This window comes from Puma concolor, chromosome B3, assembly GCF_028749965.1.
Source record: "Puma concolor isolate L17-30 chromosome B3, mPumCon1.1.hap2, whole genome shotgun sequence".
NCBI classification, from domain to species: domain Eukaryota; kingdom Metazoa; phylum Chordata; class Mammalia; order Carnivora; family Felidae; genus Puma; species Puma concolor.
Window position 1 is genome coordinate 25,765,925 of NC_141672.1, and position 9,503 is coordinate 25,775,427.

Genomic DNA, 9,503 nt, shown 5'->3' on the forward strand with positions numbered 1-9,503 from the left:
TTTTTATTTGTATTTCCCTGATGATGAGTGACATTGAGCATCTATTCATGTGTCTGTTGGCCACCTGGATGTCTTCTTTGGGAAAGTGTCTATTCATGTCTTCTGCCCATTTCTTCACTGGACTATTTCTTTTGTGGGTGTTGAGTTTGGTAAGTTCTATATAGATTTTGGATACTAGCCCTTTATCCGATATATCATTTGCAAATATCTTTGCCCATTCTGTTGGTTGCCTTTTCGTTTTTTTGATTGTTTCCTTTGCAGTGCAGAAGCTTTTTATCTTGATGAGGTACCAATAGTTCATTTTTTGCTTTTAATTCCCTTGCCTTTGGAGATGTGTTAAGCAAGAAATTTCTGTGGCTGAGGTCAAAGACGTTGTTGCTTGCTTTCTCCTGTAGGGTTTTGATGGTTTCCTGTTTCACATTTAGATCTTCCATCCATTCTGAGTTTATTTTTGTGTATGGTGTAAGAAAGTGATCTAGTTTCATTCTTCCACATGATGCTGTCCAGTTCTCCCAGCACCATTTGCTAAAGACACTGTCTTTTATCCATTGAATATGCTTTCCTGCTTTGTCAAAGAGTAGTTTGACATACATTTTTGGGTCCAATTCTGTTCCACTGGTCTATGTGTCTGTTTTTGTGCCAATACCATGCTGTCTTGATGATTACAGCTTTGTAGTAGAGGCTAAAGTCTGGGATTGTGATGCCTCCCACTTTGGTTTTCTTCTTCAATATTACTGTGGCTATTCGGGATCTTTTGTGGTTTCATACAAATTTTAGGATTGTTTGTTCTAGCTTTGAGAAGAACGCCAGTGCAATTTTGATTGGGATTGCATTGAATGTGTAGATTGCTTTGGGTAGTTTTGACATTTTAACAATATTTATTCTTCCATTCCATGAGTATGGAATGTTTTTCCATTTCTTTATGTCTTCTTCAATTTCCTTTATAAGTTTTCTATAGTTTTCAGCATATAGATGTTTTACATCTTTAGGCTTATTCCTAGGTATTTTATAGTTCTTGGTGCAACTGTAAATAGGATCAGTTTCTTTCTCTTTCTGTTGCTTTATTATTTGTGCATAAAAATGCAACCAATTTCTGTACATTGATTTTGTACCCTGTGACTTTGCTGAATTCATGTATCAGTTCTAGCCGTCTTTTGGTGGAGTCTTTCAGGTTTTCCATGTAGAGTATCACATCATCTGCGAAAAGTGAAAGTTTGACTTTTTCTTTGCCAGTTTTGATGCCTTTTATTTCATTTTGTTGTCTGATTGCTGAGGCTAGGACTTCCAACACTATGTTAAACAAACAGTGGTGAGAGCGGACATCCCTGTCGTGTTCCTGATCTCAGGGGGAAAGCTCTCAGTTTTCCCCATTGGGGATGATACTAGCTGTGGGCTTTTCATATATGGCTTTCATGATATTTAAATATGTTCTTTCTATCCCAACTTTCTTGAAGTTTTTATTAAAAAAGGATGCTGTGTTTTGTCAAATGCTTTTTCTACATCTATTGACAGGATCATATGTTTCTTATCCTTTATTTTATTAATGTGATGTATCACACTGATTGATTTGTGAATATTGAACCAGACCTGCAGCCCAGGAATGAATCCTACTTGATCATGGTGAATAATTCTTTTTACATGCTGTTGAATTCAATTTGCTAGTATCTTTTTGAGAATTTTTGCATCCATGTTCATCAGGGATATTGGCCTGTAATTCTCCTTTTTTGTGGGGTCTCTGTCTGGTTTTGTAATTAAGGTAATGCTGGCTTTATAGAATGAGTCTGGAAGTTTTCTTCCATTTCTATTTTTTGGAACAGCTTGAGAAGGATAGGTATTAACTCTGCTGTAAATGTCTGGTAGAATTCTCCTGGGAAGCCATCTGGCCCAGGACTCTTACTTCTTGGAAGAATTTTGATAACTGATTCGATTTCTTCACTAGTTATGGGTCTGTTCAAATTTTCTATTTTTTCCTGTTTGAATTTTGGTAGTGTGTGGGTGTCTAGGAATTTGTCCATTTCTTCCAGTTGTCCAGCTTGTTGGCATATAATTTTTCATAGTCTTCTCTGATAATTGCTTGTATTTCTGAGGGGTTGATTGTGATAAATCCATTTTCATTTATGATTTTATCTATTTGGGTCCTCTCTCTTTTCCTTTTGGGAAGTCTAGCTAGGGGTTTACCAATTTTGTTTATTTTGTCAAAAAACCAACTCTTAGTTTCATTGATCTGTTCTACTGTGTTTTGTTTTGTTTCTTGTTTTTGTTTTTGTTTTTGTTTTTGGATTCTATATTATTCATTTCTGCTCTGATCTTTATTATTTCTCTTCTTCTTCTGGCTTTGGGGTTTCTTTGTTTTTCTGTTTCTAATTCCTTTAGGTGTGCTGTTAGATTTTATATTTGGGATTTTTCTTGTTTCTTGAGATAGGCCTGGAATGCAATGTATTTTCCTCTTAGGACTGCCTTTGCTGCATCCCAAAGGGTTTGGATTGTTGTGTTTTCCTTTGTTTCAATATATTTTTTTATTTCTTCTCTAATTGCCTGGTTGATCCATTCATTCTTCAGTAGGATGTTCTTTAACCTCCATGCATTTGGAGGTTTTTCAAACTTTTTCCTGTGGTTAATTTCAAGTTTCATAGCATTGTTATCTGAAAGCGTACATGGTATGATTTCAATTCTTTTATATTTATTCAGGGCTGTTTTGTGATCCAGTGTGTGATCCATCTTGGAGAATGTTCCATGTGCACTCAAAAAGGATGTGTATTCTACTGCTTTAGGATGAAAAGTTCTAAATATATCTGCCAAGTCCATCTGGTCTAGTGTATCATTCAGGGCCATTGTTTCTTTACTGATTTTCTGTCTAGATGATCCGCCCATTGTTGTAAGTGGAGTATTAAAGTCCCCTGCAATTACCACTTTCTTACCAATAAAATTACTTATGTTTGTGATTGTTTTATATATTTTGGTGTTTCGAATTTGGTGCATAAACATTTATAATTGCTAGCTCTTCTTGATGGATAGACCCTGTAATTATGATATAATGCCCTTCTTCATCACTTGTTACAGCCTTTAGTTTAAAATCTAGTTTGTCTGATTAAGTATGGCTACTCCAGCTTTCTTTTGAATTCCAGTAGCATGATAGATGGTTCTCCATTCCCTCATTTTCAATCTGAAGGTGTCCTCAGGTCTAAAATGGGACTCCTGTAGACAGCAAGTAGATGGGTCTTGTTTTTTACCCATTCAGATACCCTCCCTATGTCTTTTTTATTGGAGCATTTAGTCCATTTACATTCAGTGTTATTATTGACAGATATGGATTTAGAGTCATTGTGTTATCTGTAGGTTTCATGCTTATAGTGATGTCTCTGGTCCTTTGTGATCTTAGCAACATTCTACTCAGAGTCCCCCTTAGGATCTATTGTAGGGCTGGTTTAGGGGTGATGAATTCCTTCAGTTTTTGTTTGTCTGGGAAAACCCGTATCTCTCCTTCTATTCTGAATGACAGACGCTGGATAAAGGATTCTTGGCTGCATATTTTTCCTATTCAGCACATTGAAAATTTCCTGCTACTCCTTTCTGGCCTGCCAAGTTTTAGTAGATAGATCTTTAACTACCCTTATGTGTCTACCCTTTAGACACATAAAGTAGATTAAGGCCCGTTTATCCCTTGCTGCTCTCAGAATTGTCTCTTTATCTCTGTATTTTGCCAGTTTCACTATGATATGTCATGCAGAAGATCAATTCAAGTCATATCTGGAGGGAGTTCTCTGTGCCTCCTGGATTTCAATGTCTGTTTCCCTCCCCAGATTGGGGAAGTTCTCAGCTATGATTTGTTCAAGTACACCTTCAGCCCCTTTCTCTCTCTTCTTCTTCTGGAACTCCTATGATATGGATATTGTCCTGTTTCATTGAATCACTTAGTTCTCTAATTCTCCCCTTGTGATCCAGAATTTTTTTTATCTTTTTCTCAGCTTCATCTTTTTCCATAATTTTATCTTCTATTTCATTTAATCTCCCCTCTGCCTCTTTAATCCTCACTGTTGCTGCCTCTAGTTTATTTTGCACCTCATTTACAGTATTTTTTAATTCATCATGATGATTTTTTAGTTCCTTGATCTCTGCAGCAATAGATTCTGTGCTGTCTAATATGCTTTTTTCAAGCCCAGCGATTAATCTTATGACTATTATTCTAAATTCTTGTTCAGTTATATTGTCTATATCTGTTTGATCAATTCTTTAGCTGTCATTTCTTCCCGGAATTCCTTTTGAGGGGAATTCTTCTGTTTCATCATTTTGGCCAGTTTTCTGTCCCTTATGTGTTTTAAAAGCTTATTATGCACCTGAACCAGAAAACACTACTATATTAGAGAAGGGTCATACACTGTCCAGTGCCTGGCCCTTCAGGAGGTGTTTTTGGAGAGTGTTACTTGCTCTCTGTTGTTGTGACTTTGGTTACTTTATCTCCCTACTCTAGTGATGTTTTGGACCCTCCACCAGGTGTGCTTTCACTTGTTTGTTGAAGTAGCCCTGAAAAGGAAAACAAAAAAACAAACAGAAAACAAAAACAAACACACAAAAACAAAAACAAAAAACAAAAAACCAGAAACACCAGCTACAAGTAAACAATAGGGTGGAGGCAGTGCTGATGGAAGAGGACTTATTCCATACAAAGAGAGAAATGAGAGGGGAGAGGAAAAAGAAAAAAACTGACCAGAGAAACTATATGGCTTAATCCAGAGAGAAGGGAAAATAAAGAAGGACGTGCAGAACATGTATCAAGAGAAGAGTAAATACCTCTGCTTAAACAAACCAACAACCAGAGTAACCAGACTAGACGAGGGAAGAGATAAGAAGGAGAAGAGGAAGGGGGGATATATCTATATAATAAGAACTGTCCGAGAATTAAATCAGGCAATGCAACAGTGCTGGTCTGGAGGAGGGGCTGTCTGCTTCATCAGCCTCAAGACACTCCCGCTCCAGTAGATACACGATTACCAGGGACGGAGGGGCGTGGTTTGGTGTAGCCATGGCCGCCTCCACTGTGGGCCCCGCTGCCGGTTCCCGGAGAAAAATGGCGACACCCCAGTCTCTTCTCCACGGACTCGGTGTCCCAAACCAGTCTGTTCAAGCTGTCCTCACTGTGCCACGGGGGCGAATGAGGCGGTTTGCCCTGCTCCGCTGACTCCCGTGCCTCCCTGGCGCTTGGCTGGGACTTAAACCGCTATGTCTTAAAGGGTCCTGCTCCATGTGCCCCAGTTGCGGCAAAAAGTTGCCCAGCCGCCTTGCGGGGTTTGTCCAGCTCCTCCGACACCCTGCCTTCCTGGCGCTCGGCTGGGACGTAAACTGCCATGTCTTTAAGGTTCCCACTCTGTTCGCCCTGGTTTCAGGGAGCGGATATATACCTTCTTGCCACATCACTGCAGGGAGGGAATTACTTTCTCCCACGGCAGACTGTGCCTCTGAACTAGTTACCAAGTTGGAGCTGCCCCCACCCCGCCTCCCCAGGTGTGGGAACAGGGCAGCCAGCCCCGCTGGGAGAAAGCCCTGCAGTTAGAGATGGGATCCCTCTCCGTCCCGGTCTGTGGCTTTTCTCCTGTCCAGATACAGTCCTATGCTTCCCCAGCCTCTCTTTCTCTTCCCTTTGTCTCTGCGCAGAAGGGGATCCCTCCCCTCCATTCGTTTTATCTCTCCCAGTTCGCAGTCACGCACCTATCGCCCGTCAGGTTGTCCAGTGGGTCCCTGGAAGCGTCTCTATCACTTTGCTGCCTGGACTCTTGGAGTTCAAAGTCCTTTGGCCTCAACACTGGTGTGTTTGAGAGACGAGGGAACTTCGCATCCACCTACTTCTCCGCCATGTTGGCCCCGCCTCCCAGCCCTGTATTCCTGCAGAAGTTCTAAGCGGCACACCCACCATCCACTATCCCTTCCATATCCCTACCTGCACTTAAGTCTTTGCTTCAAGCTTTATTCTCAGGAAAACCAAACTAAAAACAACTGGGACCAGTTGGGATGATTAGTTCACTTAAAAGGGAGGAGAGATTTCCATAGTTCACTAAATTATTTAGGAAAAGAAGAAAAGGAGAGCTTCTCTATGGGAAAAGGGAGACTTTGTAGTCTCTGGAAATATCTGAACGAAGCCTTAGGAATTTTCTTCCCTATTTCTTTTTCAGGAAAGTCCTTTGTTATGCCCAGCTTGAACCTGCCACTGATGGAGGACTTTCTGGATCTCCAAATACTGAACATCATTAGTCTCTGTGAATGAAGCTCTGGCATTCAGCAGCTTAGTTGCAAAGTTCTTGTGGAAAGCTTTGTGCAAGGCATGAGAACTGTACAAGGCTGGGCTGGGTGCTCAGGTCCTAATTGAAGTCTAGGCTTGGAGCAGAGCTACATCCAGGAGAGCAAGCTCAACCTGGCTGCGCCTATATTTGCCACTTTCCTCTTCTTCCCTAAACACATCTCCCCAGGGCACCACCCACCTCAAGGCAGCACAAGAGCATAGGGAGAAATCGTAGAGCTTTAAGCAGCTTAGAAACCAAAAGGATTGGCTACACTGAAAGTGCAAGGTACGCCTAGGAAGAAATAGGGGCTGATATATGATAAATGATCCAGGGGGGCAAGAGAAGGTACATTCTCTGGGCTGGGCTCATTTACAGCATCATTCTAGCCAGAGCTTTGTGCCATTGAGCTGACAGCATCAGCCCCACACAGCAGTCTCAGCCAGAGCCTCCAGCAAGTATAGGTCAGCACTAAACAGGTCCAGCCTTTACTTTCTCCCTTGCATGGACTCTAACCTCCCTCCTTCCTCACTGAAGACACCCTCCTTATTGAAGAACAGAAAGGTTGGGTACCATGAGTGAGGCAGGTATAAAAACCATTTCTGTTGGCATCACACTGACCAAAGATCCAGTATCTGCTTTACTACTTACCAATCTTGGCACTTGGGCAACTTTCTCTGCTACCCCACTTAGAGGGTGGCTGTGTGGATTACATGAGAAAATACATTTGAACCTTACCCAACGTACTTAATAAAATCTGCTTCCTACCTCTCCTACCATCAGATGATTTTGACTTCCCTCAACTGTACAGAGAGCTACAGGAATACACATGTGACTTTTATTAAAGGCCTTACTAACTATAAGCTCCACGAAGGCAGGGACCATATCTCTTTTATCCGCCATGTCCACCCAGTGTCTAGCACAGTGCCTGGCACACATACGTACACAGGCCCCAAATCATTGACTGGCTTGCCCACCTCAACTGATATATAACTAATATGTAGAACACTGTGATGAGAAGCATTCTGAGGCCATATCTGTACTCAGCAGGAGACAGCGGTGTGATCAGTTAGCAATATCTGCCAAAAGCGTGAAAAGGAGTAAAGCATCGCCAGTGCCTGTACTTCTCCTTTCTGGTTCAAACTAACTCAAGTAAAGTGAAGTAAACTAACATTACTTTACCAATGAGGAGTGGGAGATCAAAGATCACACAGCCAGTTAATGGCAGTCTTGATCACAAACATCAGCTCTAGGTATGAGCATAAGAGAAAACAAGGCTGGCAAAAGCCTGATTTGGAGGATAATGGCAGTCAGTTGAGAACAGAGGCCAAGAAACTCCATCCAAGCAGCCTTTCCTTCCAGCCACTGCCCCAAGATAAACATTTCTCCTCAACCCCCATTAGCAGAGGTACAAGCAGTCTTTCAGAAGAAATGCTGATGGATAGCACAGACTGAGAAATTTCAATTAGACCCATAGATCAAACTTCCTGTTAATTCCCTCTTACCCACATTGTTTCCCTTCAGGCCACTTCAGGTGTGTGTGTGCCCCACTCCCTCTGTTTTTGGTAAGTGTCTGCCCTCACTCTTCCTCAGACTCCCAGATTCCTCAGTAGATGCAGCCCTCATTTCAGATAGATTCGTCTCACCTCTCAAGATCGCTGCTTGGGAGAAGCAGAGAGAGAGTGATTAGCAAATTCAGCATTCTGATAACCCTTCTATGGGGAAGGATAATCATTTGTTAGCTTAAGTAAATCCCCATGCCTTGATTAGCTGTCTTACTCTGACAAAGAAATGAGATGGGGCTCACTCGAGCCTAGGGCTTGTCATGAGACCTGGCAGGCAAGCAAAAGTCAAAATAGTTTTGTTTTTGTTTTTGTTTTTTTTTTTCATTAAAAACTGAGGACTCTCCCCAAGGAGGTAGAGCATAACTTCCTACTTCATCAGTGTTGGTGTGCCTAATGACTTCCTTCCAAAGAGCACAGCATAAAAAGGGACAAAAATAATAATAATTTTACATTGGAGAAACCTGATGAACACTATCTCAGCCTCATGGTCAAGGTCAGCATTATTAGTGATAAATCATATTGACATGATCTGATGAGAAGGGCACTTCACCTCTGTGGTCTTCCTCCCCAAAACCCACAACCCCAGTCTACTGTTGAAAAACCCCAATGGAGGGACAGTCCACAAAATGCCTGACCAGAACACCTCAAAACTGTCAAGGTTGTCAAAAACAAGGAAAGTCTGAGAATTGTCACAGCCAAGAGGAATATAAATGTAATGGGATATTCTAATGGGATCCTGGAACAGAAAAAGGATATTAGGTAAAAAACTAAGGAAATCTGAATAAAGAGTGGACTCTAGTCAACAACGGTATTTCCTTATCAGCTCATCAATTATAATAAATATACCATATTACTATAAAATGTTAATATTAGAGGAAACTAGATGGAGGGTATATGGGAATTATCTGTATTATCTTCACAAATTTTCTGTAAATCTAGAAGGATTCTAAAATAAAATGTTTACTTAAAACAATTGAAGGCAAGGTTCTTAAAGTTCATCTCTAGAACAGCCCAAGCAGGTGGCTCTGGAGGCACTTCTGGTAATAGGACTTGTCCACACTCTCCCTCCCTATGAAATGACTTTTTTTCATTGAGCAGCAAATTGGCCTCTTCTTTTCTTGCCTAGAGAACTCAGAACTCTGATCTCAGTTCTGTCCTCTGAAACCCCAGAAAAAAATTTGAAGTCTAGACTCCCTTCTCCAATATGCCCTCAAATGTTTCAGAGTTATGCTTTATCAAATCCAAAGAGACGTGCAAACATGTTGCAGTCCCAAAACTTCATTTTTAAAAAAAATTTTAACGTTTATTCATTTTTGAGAGAGAGACAGAGAAAGAGAGAGAGCAGGGGAGGGGCAGAGAGAGAGGGAGACATGGAATCCAAAGCAGTCTCCGTCTCCAAGCTGCCAGCACAGAGCTCGATGCAGGGCTCGAACTCACAAACCGGGAGATCATGACCTGAGCCGAAGTTGGACAGCTAACAGACTAAGTCACCCAGGTGCCCCCCAAACCTTCAGTTTATCTTATTTTTAAAGATGTTTTAAAGTAATATCCACACCCAACGTGGGGCTCAAACCTACAACCCCAAGATCAAGAATCACATGCTCCACTGACTGAGCCAGCCAGGTGACCCCCAAGCCTTCATTTTAGAGACAAGGAAACTCAGACCCAG